This window comes from Eschrichtius robustus, chromosome 5 (assembly GCF_028021215.1).
Source record: "Eschrichtius robustus isolate mEscRob2 chromosome 5, mEscRob2.pri, whole genome shotgun sequence".
In the NCBI taxonomy this organism is placed as follows: Eukaryota; Metazoa; Chordata; class Mammalia; order Artiodactyla; family Eschrichtiidae; genus Eschrichtius; species Eschrichtius robustus.
In genome coordinates this window covers 51,129,930-51,147,305 of record NC_090828.1, presented here as the reverse complement: position 1 = coordinate 51,147,305, position 17,376 = coordinate 51,129,930, and positions in this window count along the sequence as shown.

Sequence of the window (17,376 nt, the reverse complement as noted above, 5' to 3'; positions counted from 1 at the left end):
AGAAAGCATAAGCTTTTATTCAGCACTGTACTATTCTCCAATTATTCTATATGCTGTCTTCCAAAGTAGATTGTTAGATCTTCAGGAGCAAAAGAAATTTGTTTTTTTACTTATGACCCTCAAGAGTCACTAACGTACTTTAGGGGGCTAAATGCTTGGTATTCATTTAGTTTGCATGACTTTCTACATGTGAAATTTGAGAAGTTTGTAAAGTAAGTATTTTAGCCTTATAGAACTGAACAATACTTAGATGTATTTAAATCTGCTATATAAAATGTCAAATGTATAAACAACAAGGTCCTATTGTATAGCACAGGGAACTATATTCAATATCCTGTAACAAACCATAATGGAAAAGTATATGAAAAAGAATACACACACACACACACACAAACACAAATATATATCTGAACCACTTTGCTCTACACCAGAAACTAACACAACATGTAAATCAACTATACTTCAGTAAAAAATAAAAAAATAAAATGTCAAATGTAAAAGCCATTATCTAATGAAGCATGGTTTCCCTTTTTTTAAAAATAAATTACAACAGTATAATCATGCCTTCTAGCACCAAGAATCAAATGACTTTAGTTGCTCAATATATCAATTACATAATAACCTTAGCTGCTTAATATATCAGTTATATTGCCTGCTATGCTGAGTTGTTTTTTACATTGCCTTTGCTTTATTCTCTACCTTACTTCTTCCAAGTAACTGTATCCCTTCTCCCCTTCTGTCCAACTATCCTTAGTCTTTCTCTCTTGTTCACTATTTAAATTTTATGACTTTTTTATTATTTTAAATTTTATTACTATTTTCAAGTAAATATTTTTTAATATTCTTCATTTGGGATAAAATGTACACTACATAAATTCAGTGGATAAATACCCACACACAGATCTACGCTACATGAAATGTGTTCCCTCAGAAGTGGGCCAATTCATCCATTATGGGATCAAGCCATAAAAACTGAATCCAAGCAGTAATTCTCAATTTAAAAAAAGAAAGTCTAGAGCCTCATTTTCAGTCCTCCTTAATCATAACTAGTTGGCAACAAACGTTGGCATTTCTTGGTGTGAATAAGCCTTAACATAAAAACTCCTCACAGTCTCAAGAGTTAGAATTTAAGGGAGAAATGTATTCAGGTGGCCATTTATACACAGTATTTTTAAATACCATTTTGGCCAAATGAATATCAAGTGAGTTGCTGTCAAGTGAAATTTTAAAAGCACATAAATATCTTGAACTTTAAAAGTTCAGCCCGGGGACTTCCCTGGTGGTCCAGTGGTAAGGAATCCACCTTACAATGCAGGGGACGTGGGTTCCATCCCTGATGGGGGAACTAGGATCCCACATGCCGCAGGGCAGCTAAGCCCGCACACCACAACTACTGAGCTCACGTACCTCAACTAGAGAGCCCATGTGCCGCAAACTACAGAGCCCACATGCCCTGGAGCCTGCGTGCCACAACTAGAGAAGAGAAAACCTGTACAACACAGCTAGAGAGAAGCCCACGCTCCACAACAAAAGATCCCGCATGCCTCAACGAAGATCCCATATGCCACAACTAAGACCAGACGCAGCCAAAAATAAATAAATTTTTTTTTAAAAACTGGTGTGATGAATTGGGAGATTGGGATTGACATGTATACACTGATGTGTATAAAATGGGTGACTAATAAGAACCTGCTGTATAAAAAAAATAAATTAAATTTAAAAACTAAAAAAAAAAAAAAAAATTTCAGCCCAGCTAGAGGTCATTATGTGTCCTGACACTATGCAGGGGAAAATAGATTTGTCCATGATGATTATATAGCTATTAACAGAATATTGGCCCAAACTGCTCCAATTCCACGTCTCATCTTGAAGATACTCTTCAAAATGGCCTCTTCTGTGAAATTTTCCTTGACATGTGAAACCTGGCTCCCTTAATGACTACTATATTCTGCCTCTCACTTCTTTTCTGCTTAATAAATCCAACATCCAGGCATACATATTATACACAGTGTTTTGAGACACTCAAATATAATGTGGATAAGACACGTCAAAAACAGGAATGTAGTCATTATAAGATGCAATAAGACTTCTAGTCAGAATTTATAGAATCATGTTTTAATTAATTGCAACGTGGGTATAAAATAGATGTTTAAAAGTCAAAAGTGCATCTCACATTTCAACAATGGATGTTTAAAGTGTTTGTAAATTATATTTTGCATTTGACTAAGTACTGAAAATGTGAATTTTAAATTAAATTCTAAACAGTATTCTAGAGAATCAGAAAATTGGATTCTAACACTCACTGTGTAAGTTTAGGCCTGTCCACTTATCTGTTTTCTTGATCTAGACTGCATGAACCTTGAAGGCTAGGACTGTATCAGCATTCAACACATTTTTGGAGAATAAATGAATGAAAGAAAAAATAGGTATGCAAGTCCACTTACAAGCAATTCTCACAAATGTATATAAACCATCAATGAACAATTGTTCTTTAAACTCTATGCTGTGATCTTTCAGTTTTCATTAGAATTAACTGCATCAACTGAAGTATGTGTTTTATTGAATTAACTAAGTTTACACTACTGTAGTTGGTTATCTTCGTGAGAGGGGTTTGAGGGTATGGAACAGGATAATATTTTGAAGTCCAAAAATAATGTAAAAGACATATTCTTTTTTTCCCCCAAAGTGTTTCATTAAAGCTGTTACCAACCCTGGTAGAATTGGTTGGTTTCTTTTACAGCTTCATGTTTGGTCCCTCAAATTAATGTCCAAAAAAAGTTCCATCCATGGACTTGGTGTTTAACATATCCCATTTTTTGAAAGAACAACTCTTTGCACCCCACAAACTACAGAGCTATTGACTTATACCAGTCCATCTGAAATGCAAGCCAGTTTCTTTCTTGATAAATTACAAGACTGTAATCTCAAAGTGAGTACATGTTAGGTTCAACTCTTCCACTCATGGAACACTGTGATCCTCTTTGTCATCCTTCCTTTGGCCTGCCTGAATAGGAATCATTTATGAGCTAGCTGTATGAGTTCAACATAACCAATATCATTCAACAAAAATTTATTGAGCACTTATAAGGTAGAAGGCTTTGTTCTAGGCATTTAAGATAAAGTAAATTTCTTCATCTCATGAAGATTTGGTTCTCTCAGTGAGAGATAGACAATAAACACTTAGCAAAAGTAAATGTTATAGTATGTTACAAGTATGTTATAGAATAGAGAAAAAGGTAGAACAAGGTAAGAGGGATTGAGAGTACAGGGGCAGCAGCAGGAGGGTTGCAGTATTAAATAAGATAAGCAGGGAGAGTCTGCCTTTGAAGGAGACTATCTGTGGGTGGAGCATATCAGTAGTGAGAATAGCTAAAGAGCAGGCTCCAACACATGCTAGGCAGGTTCAAGGAACAGTAGGGAGGCTACTGTGGCTGGAGAGGAGTAAGCTACTGGAGAGTAGTAAGTTTTGAGGAGAAACTGAGAATTGGGAGCCAGACCATAGAGGGCCTTGCAGGTCATTATAAGCACTTTAAGTTTTACTCAGCATGAAACTGTTAAATTCCAGAACCAAACAGAAGGCCCTAAAAACTTCCAGACAAGAAACACACATACACATACACAAAAACACATGCACTAAGTTACCTACAGAAGAACAAGCACCAGACTGTAATTGGAACTCTGGATATGTTGGAAAACTGTGAAGGAAAGACTTTCAGGTTCTGAGAGGAAAGTATTTTTAACCTAGGCTTCTATACACACCTACCCAGACACAAATAGCAGGCAGGTAATAAAGATGTTTTCTCGGGAATTCCTTGGTTAGGACTCCATGCTTCAGGGAGTTCGATCCCTGGTCAGGGAACTAAGATCCCGCGAGTCATGTGGCGTGGCCAAAAAGAAAAAAAATGTTAAAAAAAAAAAAAAAAAGTTTGTTTAAAAAAAAAATAAATATTTTTTTCTCTTAGGCAGTTAGCTGATGGTATGCCTCCACTAAATGAAGGCATTAAAAAAAATGCGTGAGATCCAAGAAACAAGAGAGCAGTGAAGCAAAATCACAAGACAACAACTGAGCAAGAAGATTAAAGATGACCAGGTCAGATTGGAGCCAGAAAGTGAGGCCCTGGGAAAGAAAGCTCTGAGGAGGGAGGGGGAAGTATAAGGGCACATTCATGTCTGGGAAAAACTAGAATATATAGGAAGTAATTGGTGGGGTGTAGAAATGAAGAATGCACTCAGACTCTCTCCTTTGAGTAATCATAGCATTAAAACTAGAGTAAGGGGAATTCCCTGGTGGTGCAGTGGTTAAGAATCCACCTGCCAGTGCAGTGAACACCGGTTCGATCCCTGGTCCGAGAAGATCCCACATACCGTGGAGCACCTGAGCCCGTGCACCACAACTACTGAGCCTGTGCTCTAGAGCCTGTGAGCCATGACTACTGAGCCCACGTGCCACAGCTACTGAAGCCTGGGTGCCTAGAGCCCGTGCTCCGCAACAAGAGAAGCCACTGCAATGAGAAGTCCACGCACTGCAATGAAAAGTCCATGCACTGCAATGAAGAGTAGACGCTGCTCGCTGCAACTAGACAAAGCCTGCACACAGCAACAAAGACCCAACGTGGCCAAAAATAAATAAATTAATTAATTAATTTCTTTTTTAAAAAAGAAAAAACTAGAGTAAGAAATATAAGTCTAGCCCACCACTTGGCTTTTCAGTGAGCTATTTTTTAATTTTTAGTTTTTATAAATTTATTTATTTATTTTTGGCTGTGTTGGGTCTTCGTTGCTGCACGCAGGCTTTCTCTAGTTGCGGTGAGCAGGGGCTACTCTTCGTTGCAGTGTGAGGGCTTCTCATTGCGGTGGCTTCTCTTGTTGCAGAGCATGGGCTCTAGGCGCATGGGCTTCAGTAGTTGCGGCATGCAGGCTCAGTAGTTGTGGCTTGCAGGCTCTAGAGAGCAGGCTCAGTAGTCGTGGTGCACAGACTTTGTTGCTCTGTGGCATGTGGGATCATCCCGGACCAGGGCTCGAACCCGTGTCCCCTGCATTGGCAGGTGGATTCTCAACCACTGCACCACTGGGGAAGTCCAGTGAGCTAATTTTTTTAATAAAACATAGAAATAAAATTAATTAGTCATGAAAATGCAAATACTGTCATTGATTTTCAGATTAACAACAGAAGAATAAATATACACTGATCCAAATAAAGGGAAGGGTAGGAGCACTAATGTCCTTATCTCCCAGAGAGAAGATAGACTCTGTAGTTCAGGGATTGCAAACTCATATAGCCCAGTAGGCAAAGTAAATGAGGGCAGTTAGAACATGCCCTATCTAAATGGGGCAGCAGCAGCTCCTTAGCTCCAAAGGATTGTTGACATGAAGAAACAGAGACCCAGAGATTCCAATGTACCAAGAAAAGCCTAGATTTTTATGAAAAATCTTTTAATGTTGACAGCTACTTTAAAACATTTTGAAATATTAATAGGGCCAAACAATGCCAGATCCAGCCCAGGGTTTCCAGCTTATGACATTGCTATAGCAGATGGACAAGAAAATGAAGGAAGGTGTTTGAAGGTACAGAGTTAACCAATGGAGAAGCTGAGCTGGTAGCAGCAGCTTTAAAACATGGGAGGTCACTCTTGCCATTTCTATATAACACGGTATTGGAAGTCCTAGCCATAGTAATCAGACAAAAAGAAAAAGAAATTAAAAGCCTCCAGATTGGAAGGGAAGAAGTAAAACTGCCACTATTTGCAGATGCCATGATACTACATATAGAAAATTCTAAAGTCCCCACCAAAAAACTATTAGACCTATGAATGAATTTAGTATAGTTGCAGGATACAAGATTAATATACAGAAATCTGTTGCTTTTCTATACACTAAAAATTAACTATCAGAGAATTCAAGAAAAAAATCACATTTACAATTATATCAAAAATAATAAAATACCTAGGAATAAACTTAACCAAGGAGGTAAAATACATATATGCTGAAAACTGTATAACATTGATAAAGGAAAGCAAAGAGGACTCAAAGAAATGGAAAGATATTCTGTGCTCTTGGATTGGAAAAATTAATACTATTAAAATGGTATACTGGGGCTTCCCTGGTGGCGCAGTGGTTGAGAATCCGCCTGCCAATGCAGGGGACACGGGTTTGAGCCCTGGTCTGGGAAGATCCCACATGCCGCGGAGCAACTAGACCCGTGAGCCACAACTGCTGAGCCTGTGCGTCTGGAGCCTGTGCTGCGCAACAAGAGAGGCCACGACAGTGAGAGGCCCGCGCACCGCGATGAAGAGTGGCCCCCGCTTGCCGCAACTAGAGAAAGCCCTCACACAGAAACGAAGACCCAATACAGCCAAAAATAATAAATAAATAAATAAATAAAATGGTATACTACCCAAAGCAATTTGCAGATTTAATGCAATCTCTATCAAAATACACAGGACATTTTTCACAGAAATAGAACAAATAATCCTAAACTTTATATGGAACTGCAAAAGACCCTGAATAGCCAAAGCAATCTTGAGAAAAAAGAACAAACCTGGAGGTATCATCCCCCAAGACTTTAGACTATACTACAAACCTACAATCATCAAAAGAGTATAGTACAGGCACAAAAACAGACACATAGGTCAATGCAAGAAAATAGAGAGCCCAGAAATAAACACATGCACTTATGGTCAATCTATGACAACAGAGGCAAGAAGATACAATGGAGAATAGACAGTCTTTTCAATAAGTGGTACTGGGAAAACTTGACAGCTACGTGTAAAAGAATAAAATAAGAACATTTTCTCCACCATATACAAAAGTAAACTCAAAATGAATTAAAGACCTAAATGTAAGACTGGAAACCATAAAACTCATAGAAGGAGACATAGGCAGAACACTCTTTGACATAAACTGTAGCAATATTTTTTTGGATCTGTTTTTTTAGGCAAAGGAAACAAAAGCAAAAATAAACAAATGGGACCTAATCAAACTTAAAAGCTTTTGCACAGCAAAGGAAACCATTGACAAAACAAAAAGACAGCCTACTGAATGGGAGAAAATATTTGCAAATGATATGACTGATAAGGAGGTAATATCAAAAATACATAAACAGGAGCCAGGAAACAAGATGGCAGAGTAGAAGAACATGCTCTCACCCAGTCTTGCGAGAACACCAGAATCATAACTAGCTGCTGGACAATCATCGACAGGAAGACACTGGAACTCACCAAAAAAGATACCCCACATACAAAGACAAAGGAGAAGCCAAAATGAAACAGTAGGAGGGGTGCAATCACAGTAAAACCAAATCCCGTACCTGCTGGGTGGGTGACTCACAGACTGGAGAACACTTATACCACAGAAGTCCACCCACTGGAGTGAAGGTTCTGAAACCCACGTCAGGCTTCCAAACCTAGGGGTCCGGCAACGGGAGGAGGAATTCCTAGAAAATCAGACTTTGAAGGCTAGTGGGATTTGATTGCAGGACTTCAACAGGACTGGGGGAAACAGAGACTCCACTCTTGGAGGGCACACACAAAGCAGTGTGTGCATGGGGACCCAAGGGAAGGAGCAGGGACCCCAGGGGAGACTGAACCAGACCTACCTGCTAGTGTTGGAACATCTCCTGCAGAGGAGGGGGGTGGCTGTGGCTCACCGTGAGGACAAGGAAATAGGCAGCAGAGGCTCTGGGAAGTACTCCTTGACGTGAGCCCTCCCAGAGTCTGCCATTAGCCCACCAAAGAGCCCAGGTAGGCTCCAGTGTTGGGTTGCCTCAGGCCAAACAACCAACAGGGAAGGAACACAGCCCCACCCATTGGCACGAAAGCACATTAAAGTTTTACTGAGCTCTGCCCACCAGAGCAACAGCCAGCTCTACCCACCACCAGTCCCTCCCATCAGGGAACTTGCACAAGCCTCTTAGATAGCCTCATCCACCAGAGGGCAGACAGCGAAAGCAAGAAGAACTACAATCCTGCAGCCTGTGGAACAAAAACCACATTCACAGAAAGATAGACAAGATGAAAAGGCAGAGGGCTAAGTACCAGATGAAGGAACAAGATAAAACCCCAGAAAAACAACCAAGTGAAGTGGAGATAGGCAACCTTCCAGAAAAAGAATTCAGAATAATGATAGTGAAGATGATCCAGGACCTCGGAAAAAGAATGGAGGCAAAGATGGAGGAGATGCAAGAAATGTTTAACAAAGACCTAGAAGAATTAAAGAACAAACAAACAAACAGAGATGAACAATACAATAACTGAAATGAAAACTACACTAGAAGGAATCAATAGCAGAATAACTGAGGCAGAAGAACGGATAAGTGACCTGGAACACAGAATGGTGGAATTCACTGCTGCGAAACAGAATAAAGAAAAATAGAATGAAAAGAAATGAAGACAGACTAAGAGACCTCTGGGACAACATTAAACGCAACAACATTTGCATTATAGGGGCCCCAGAAGGAGAAGAGAGACAGAAAGGACATGAGAAAATATTTGAAGAGATTATAGTTGAAAACTTCCCTAACATGGGAAAAGAAAGAGCCACCCAAGTCCAGGAAGTGCAGAGAGTCCCACACAAGATAAACCCAAGGAGAAACACATGGAGACACATAGTAATCAAATTGGCAAAAGTTAAAGACAAAGATAATTACTGAAAGCAGCAAGGGAAAAATGACACATAACATACAAGGGAACTCCCATAAGGTTAACAGCTGATTTCTCAGCAGAAACTCTACAAACCAGAAAGCAGTGGCATGATATACTTAAAGTGATGAAAGGGAAGAACCTACAACCAAGATTACTTTACCTGGCAAGGATCTCATTCAGATTCGATGGAGAAATCAAAAGCTTTACAGACAAGCAAAAACTAAGAGAATTCAGCACCACCAGACCAGCTCTACAACAAATGCTAAAGGAACTTCTCTAAGTGAGAAACACAAGAGAAGAAAAGGACCTACAAAAACAAACCCAAAACAATTAAGAAAATGGTCATAGGAACATACATATGGATAATTACCTTAAATGTGAATGGATTAAATGCTCCAACCAAAAGTCACAGGCTTGCTGAATGGATACGAAAACAAGACCCATATATACGCGTCTCCAAGAGACCCACTTCAAACCTAGGGACACATACAGACTGAAAGTGAGGGGATGGAAAAAGATATTCCATGCAAATGGAAATCAAAAGAAAGCTGGAGGGCTTCCGTGGTGGCGCAGTGGTTGAGAATCTGCCTGCCAATGCAGGGGACACGGGTTCGAGCCCTGGCCTGGGAAGATCCCACATGCCGCGGAGCAACTGGGCCCATGAGCCACAACTACTGAGCCTGCGCGTCTGAAGCCTGTGTTCCGCAACAACAGAGGCCGTGACAGTAAGATGTCCGCGCACCGCGATGAAGAGTGGCTCCCGCTCGCTGCAACTAGAAAAAGCCCTCGCACAGAAACAAAGACCCAACACAGCCAAAATAAATAAATAAATTAATTAATTAATTAAAAAAAAAAAGAAAGCTGGAGTAGCAATGCTCATATCAGATAAAACAGACTTTAAAATAAAGAATGTTACAAGAGACAAGGAAGGACACTACGTAATGATCAAGGGATCAATCCAAGAAGAAGATATAACAATTATAAATATATATGCACCCAACATAGGAGCACCTCAATACATAAGGCAACTGCTAACAGCTCTAAAAGAGGAAATCGACAGTAACACAACAATAGTGGGGGACTTTAACACCTCACTTACACCAATGGACAGATCATCCAAAATGAAAATAAATAAGGAAACAGAAGCTTTAAATGACACAATAGACCAGATAGATTTAATTGATATTTATAGGACATTCCATCCAAAAACAGCAGATTACACTTTCTTCTCAAGTGCGCACGGAACATTCTCCAGGATAGATCACATCTTGGGTCACAAATCAAGACTCAGTATATTTAAGAAAACTGAAATAATATCAAGCATCTTTTCTGACCACAACGCTATGAGATTAGAAATGAATTACAGGGAAAAAAACATACAAAACACAAACACATGGAGGCTAAACAATATGTTACTAAATAACCAAGAGATCACAGAAGAAATCAAAGAGGAAATCAAAAAATACCTAGAGACAAATGACGATGAAAACACGACGATCCAAAACCTATGGGATGCAGCAAAAGCAGTTCTAAGAGGGAAGTTTATACCTATACAAGCCTACCTCAAGAAACAAGAAAAGTCTCAAATAAACAATCTAACCTTACACCTAAAGGAACTAGAGGAAGAAGAACAAACAAAACCCAAAGTTAGCAGAAGGAAAGAAATCATAAATATCAGAGGAGAAATAAATGATATAGAAACAAAGAAAGCAATAGCAAAGATGAATAAAAATAAAAGCTGGTTCTTTGAGAAGATAAACAAAATTGATAAACCATTAGCCAGACTCATCAAGAAAAAGAGGGAGAGGACTCAAATCAATAAAATTAGAAATGAAAAAGGAGAAGTTACAACAGATACTGCAGAAATAAAGAGCACCCTAAGAGACTACTACAAGCAACTCTATGCCAATAAAATGGACAACCTGGAAGAAATGGACAAATTCTTAGAAAGGTATAACCTTCCAAGACTGAACCAGGAAGAAACAGAAAATATGAACAGACCAATCACAGGTAATGAAATTGAAACTGATTAAAAATCTTCCAACAGGGCTTCCCTGGTGGGGCAGTGGTTAACAATCCACCTGCCAATGCAGGGAACACGGGTTCAAGCCCTGGTCCAGGAAGATCCCACATGCCATGGAGCAACTAAGCCTGTGCTCCACAACTACTGAGCCTGCGCTCTAGAGCCCACGAGCCACAATTACTGAGCCTGCATGCCACAGCTCTTCAGCCTGCATGCCACAACTACTGAGCCCATGTGCCTAGAGCCTGTGTTCCACAACAAGAGATGCCACCTCAATGAGAAGCCCGCGCACTGCAATGAAGAGCAGCCCCTGCTCACCGCAACTAGAGAAAGCCAGCGCGCAGCAACGAAGACCCAACACAGCCAAAAATAAACAAACAAAAAAAATCTTCCAACAAACAAAAGTCCAGGACCAGACGGCTTCACAGGTGAATTCTATCAAACATTTAGAGAAGAGCTAACACCCATCCTTCTCAAACTCTTCCAAAAAATTACAGAGGAAGGAACACTCCCAAACTAATTCTATGAGGCCACCAACACCCTGATACGAAAACCAGACAAAGATACTACAAAAAAAGAAAATTACAGACCAATATCACTGATGAATATAGATGCAAAAGTCCTCAACAAAATACTAGCAAACAGAATCCAACAACACATTAAAAGGATCATACACCACGATCAAGTGGGATTTATCCCAGGGATGCAAGGATTCTTCAATATACAAAAATCAAGCAATGTGATATACCATATTAACAAATTGAAGAATAAAAACCATATGACCATCTCAATAGATGCAGAAAAATCTTTTGACAAAATTCAACATCCATTTACGATAAAAATTTTCCAGACAGTGGGCATAGAGGGAACCTACCTCAACATAATAAAGGCCATATACAACAAACCCACAGCAAACGTCATTCTCAATGGTGAAAAACTGAAAGCATTTCCTCTAAGATCAGGAACAAGACAAGGATGTCCACTCTCACCACTATTATTCAACATAGCTTTGGAAGTCCTAGCCACAGCAATCAGAGAAGAAAAAGAAATAAAAGGAATCCAAATTGGAAAAGAAGAAGTAAAACTGTCGCAGTTTGCAGATGACGTGATAGTATACATAGAGAATCCTAAACATGCTCCCAGAAAACTACGAGAGCTAATCAATGAATCTGGTAAAATTCCAGGATACAAAATTAATGCACAGAAATCTCTTGCATTCATATACACTAATGATGAAAAATCTGAAAGAGAAATTAAGGAAACACTCCCATTTACCATTGCAACAAAAAGAATACAATACCTAGGAATAAACCTACCTAGGGAGACAAAAGACCTGTATGCAGAAAACCATAAGACACTGATGAAAGAAATTAAAGATGATACCAACAGATGGAGAGATATACCATGCTCTTGGATTGGAAGAATCAATATTGTGAAAATGACTATACTACCCAAAGCAATCTACAGATTCAATGCAATCCCTATCAAATTACCAATGGCAGTTTTTACGGAACTAGAACAAAACTCTTAAAATCTGTATGGAGACACAAAAGACCCCGAATAGCCAAAGCCGTCTTGAGGGGAAAAAATGGAGCTGGACGAATAAGACTCCCTGACTTCAGACTGTACTATAAAGCTACAGTAATCAAGACAATATGGTACTGGCACAAAAACAGAAACATAGATCAATGGAACAAGATAGAAAGCCCAGAGAAAAACCCACGCACCTATGGTCAACTAATCTATGACAAATGAGGCAAGGATATACAGTAGAGAAAAGACAGTCTCTTCAATAAGTGGTGCTGGGAAAACTGGACAACTACATGTAAAAGAACGAAATTAGAACACTCCCTAACACCATACACAAAAATAAACTTAAAATGGTTTAGAGACATAAATGTAAGATCAGACACTATAAAACTCTTAGAGGAAAACATAGGAAGAACACTCTTTGACATAAATCACAGCAAGATCATTTTTGATCCACCTCCTAGAGTAATGGAAATAAAAACAAAAATAAACAAATGGGACCTATTGAACCTTCAAAGCTTTTGCACAGCAAAGGAAACAATAAACAAGACGAAAAGACAACCCTCAGAATGGGAGAAAAGATTTGCAAATGAATCAATGGACAAAGGATTAATCTCCAAAATATGTAAACAGCTCATGCAGTTCAATATTAAAAAAGCCAACAACCCAGTCCAAAAATGGTCAGAAGACCTAAATAGACATTTCTCCAAAGAAGACATACAGATGACCAAGAGGCACATGAAAAGCTGCTCAACATCACTAATTATTAGGGAAATGCAAATCAAAACTACAATGAGGTATCACCTCACACCAGTCAGAATGGCCATCATCAAAAACTCTACAAACAATAAATGTTGGAGAGAGTGTGGAGAAAAGGGAACCCTCTTGCACTGTTGGTGGGAATGTAAATTGATACAGCCACTATGGAGAACAGTATGGAGGTTCCTTAAAAAACTAAAAATAGAACTACCATACGACCTAGCAATCCCACCACTGGCCAAATACCCTGAGAAAACCGTAATTCAAAAGGACACATGTACCCCAATGTTCATTGCAGTACTATTTACAATAGCCAGGTCATGGAAGCAACCTAAATGCCCATCGACAGACGAAAGGATAAAGAAGAAGATGTGGTGCATATATACAATGGAATATTACTCAGCCATAAAAAGGAACGAAACTGGGTCATTTGTTGAGACGTGGATGGATCTAGAGACCATCATACAGAGTGAAGTAAGTCAGAAAGAGAAAAACAAATATCGTATATTAACGCATATATGTGGAACCTAGAAAAATGGTACAGATGAACCGGTTTGCAGGGCAGAAATTGAGACACAGATGTAGAGAACAAACATATGGACACCAAGGTGGGAAAGCCACTGGGGTGAGGGTGGGTGGTGTGATGAACTGCGCGATTGGGATTGACATGTATACCCTGATGGGGATAAAAATGATGACTAATAAGAACCTGCTGTATAAAAAAATAAAATAAAATTCAATAATTCAAAAACAAAACAAAACAAAACAAAAAGAGTCATGTACCACAATGTTCATTGCAGCTCTATTTACAATAGCCAGGACATGGAAGCAACCTAAGTGTCCATCAACAGCTGAATGGATATAGAAGATGTGGCACATATATACAATGGAATATTACTCAGCCATCAAAAGAAATGAAATTGAGTTATTTGTACTGAGGAGGATGGACCTAGACTCTGTCATACAGAGTGAAGTAAGTCAGAAAGAGAAAAACAAATACCCTGTGCTAACACATATATATGGAATCTAAAAAAAAAAAGGTTCTGAAGAACCTAGGGGCAGGACAGGAATAAAGACACAGACATGGAGAGTGGACTTAAGGACACAGGGAGGGGAAGTGTAAGCTGGGGCGAAGTGAGAGAATAGCATGGACATATATACACTACCAAATGTAAAATAGCTAGCTAGTGGGAAGCAGCCGCATAGCACAGGGAGATCAGCTCGGTGCTTTGTGACCACCTAGAGGGGTGGGATAGGGACGTTGGGAGGGAGATGCAAGAGGGAAGGGGTATGGGGATATAAGTATAGGTATAGCTGATTCACTTTTTTATACAGCAGAAACTAACACAACCGTGTAAAACAATTATACTCCAATAAAGATGTTTACAAAAAATACATAAACAGTTCATACAACTCAATATAAAAAAAAATTTTTAATGAGCAGAAAACTTGAATACACATTTTCTATAGAAGACATACAAATGGCCAACAAGTACATGAAAAGGTGCTCTACACCGCTAATAATCAGAGAAATGCAAGTGAAAACCACAATGAGATATCACCTCACACCTGTCAGAATGGCCATCATAAAAAGACCACAAATAACAAACGTTGGCAAGAATATGGACCAAAGGAAACCTAGTAAACTGTTGGTGGAAATGTAAATTGGTGCAGAAAAAAAGTATGGAAGCGCCTCAAAAAACTAAAACTAGAACTACTATATCATCCAGCAATTCTGCTCCTGGGTGTATATCCGAAGAAAACAAAACACTAACCCAAAAAGATATATGTTCCCTTATGTTCTTGGCAGCGTTATTTAAAATAGCCAAGATATAGAAACAACCTAAGTGTCCACCAAAAGATGAATGGATAAAAAAGATGTTTTATATATATATATACACAATGGAATATTTCTCAGCCATAAAAAACACAATAAAATTCTGCCACTTGCAACAACATGGATGGAACTAGAGGGTATTATGCTTAGTGAAATAATTCAGACAGAAAAAGACAAATACTGTATGTTATTACTTATATGCAGAATCTAAAAAACAAAATGAAAGAATATAACAGATTACAAACAGACTCACAGATATAGAGAACAAACTAGTGGTTACCAGCAGGGAGGGAGAGAAAGGAGGGACAAGATAGGGGTAGGGAATTGAGAGGTACAAACTACTATGGCTAAATTAAATGAGCTACAAGGATTTATTGTACAATACAGGGAAATATAGCCATTATTTTATAATACCTTTAAATGAAGTATAATCTATAAAAATATTGAATTACTGTGTTGTACACCTGAAACTAAATATAACACTGTAAATCAACTATGCTTCAATTAAAAAGAAAAAATTAAAAAATTTCAAAAAACAGGAGGGCCATCAATTAAAGTCAAGCTAGGGGACTTATATTAAAGCTACTTTGGCATTGCAAGCACACTTCTTGTGTTTATTTCAGAAAAGGGCTAGCAGAAATTATAGAAGCTAACGTTCCTAAGTGCCAACGTGGAGAACAGTGATAAAACCATTGGGAAGAAGGAGGAAGAGATAAGGTATAAGTGTGCAAGTCCCCAGCAACGAAGACCCAATGCAGCCAAAAAAATAAATAAGTAAATAAAATAAATAATAATGACCTTTTGGAAGCTCAGAGGTTGAAGAGGAAGTTGTTGACAGCCAGCAGGAGTAAAGGCAATACCAGATGGATGGATCCACAGTAAGACTTCTGACCCCAGCACCCCTTAGATTTTCTCTAAGAAATCTCCAAAGGAGACCCATGAAAGAAAGATAACCTTCTCTGAACTCAACCTGGAGTGGCCCCAAAATGTCTGCTGAGAATAATTGGATTAAGAAATATAATGAACCAGACACTCCTCCTCCACTGCACGCATCTAGCAGATCTGAGCTGAATGAGGGGAGAAGCATTAATTGGATGAGAGCAGGGGTTTTGATACTGTATGGGAATGGGGACATGTGATGAATAGTCTGGAATAGACTGAAGTCTCTTGTAATCTAACAGTTAACAGAAAAACTATGGAAATTTTCTAATGTTTTCATTTAAGAACTAGGAGGAAAAATGAATGTACAAATCAAATCTGAAATTACAAAAGGAGAAAGAACAAAAAAAATAAATAAATAAGTGTGCAAGTCCTCACCTATCATAATAGGAAATCAAATGCCAATGTCTAAATTAATATATTTTTAAAGGCACTATAAACATGTTACTTAAATACTTGAGGCAGAATTAAAAAAGAGAAGTAAATTTAAAAAATGGTCGTTGCCACATATAACAGAACTACTTCTACATTTATCTTTTCTCCAGCAACCCTACTTCTAGGAAGTCTACACTGAAGATATACCTCAACAGTATGAAAATAAATGGGCACAAAATTTGTCACTGTAGCATTATTTGTAATTTCAAAATACTATGAACAACTTAAATGCTCATATGTAGGAGATTGGTTTTATAAACTATAGAATGCAGTCTCAATAGAGTAATAGGTAGCGGTGAAAAATTTTTTTAAGTTTATTTCTTGAGAGGAAGCTCATATAAACAGATATGGAGTGAGTTCTAGATATACTGTTAAGTGAACAATGCAAAGTTCAAAAGAATACCTGTAGTATGGTATCTTTGTATCTTTGTCTAAGAAAGAAGGGGAAATATGAAATACATGTGTTTGCTTATTTTTGCAAAAAGAAACACAGAAAGGATAAATAAGAGATTAATGCAATCAACACAGTATGGTACTGGCACAAAAACAGAAATATAGATCAATGGAACAGGATAGAAAGCCCAGAGATAAACCCATGCACATATGGTCACCTTATTTTTGATAAAGGAGGTAAGAATATACAATGGAGAAAAGACAGCCTCTTCAATAAGTGGTGCTGGGAAAACTGGACAGCTACATGTAAAAGAATGAAATTAGAACACTCCTTAACACCATACACAAAAATAAACTCAAAATGGATTAAAGACCTAAATGTAAGGCCAGACAGTATAAAACTCATAGAGGAAAACATAGACAGAACACTCTATGACATAAATCACAGCAAGATCCTTTTTGACCCACCTCCTAGAGAAGTGGAAATAAAAACAAAAATAAGCAAATGGGACCTAATGAAACTTCAAAGCTTTTGCACAGCAAAGGAAACCATAAACAAGACGAAAAGACAACCCTCAGAAGAGGAGAAGATATTTGCAAACAAAGCAACTGACAAAGGATTAATCTCCAAACTTTACAAGCAGCTCATTCAGCTCAATACCAAAAAAACAAACAACCCAATCCAAAAATGGGCAGAAGACCTAAATAGACATTTCTCCAAAGAAGATATAGAGATTGCCAACAAACACATGAAAAGATGCTCAACATTACTAATCATTAGAGAAATGCAAATCAAAACTACAATGAGATATCACCTCACA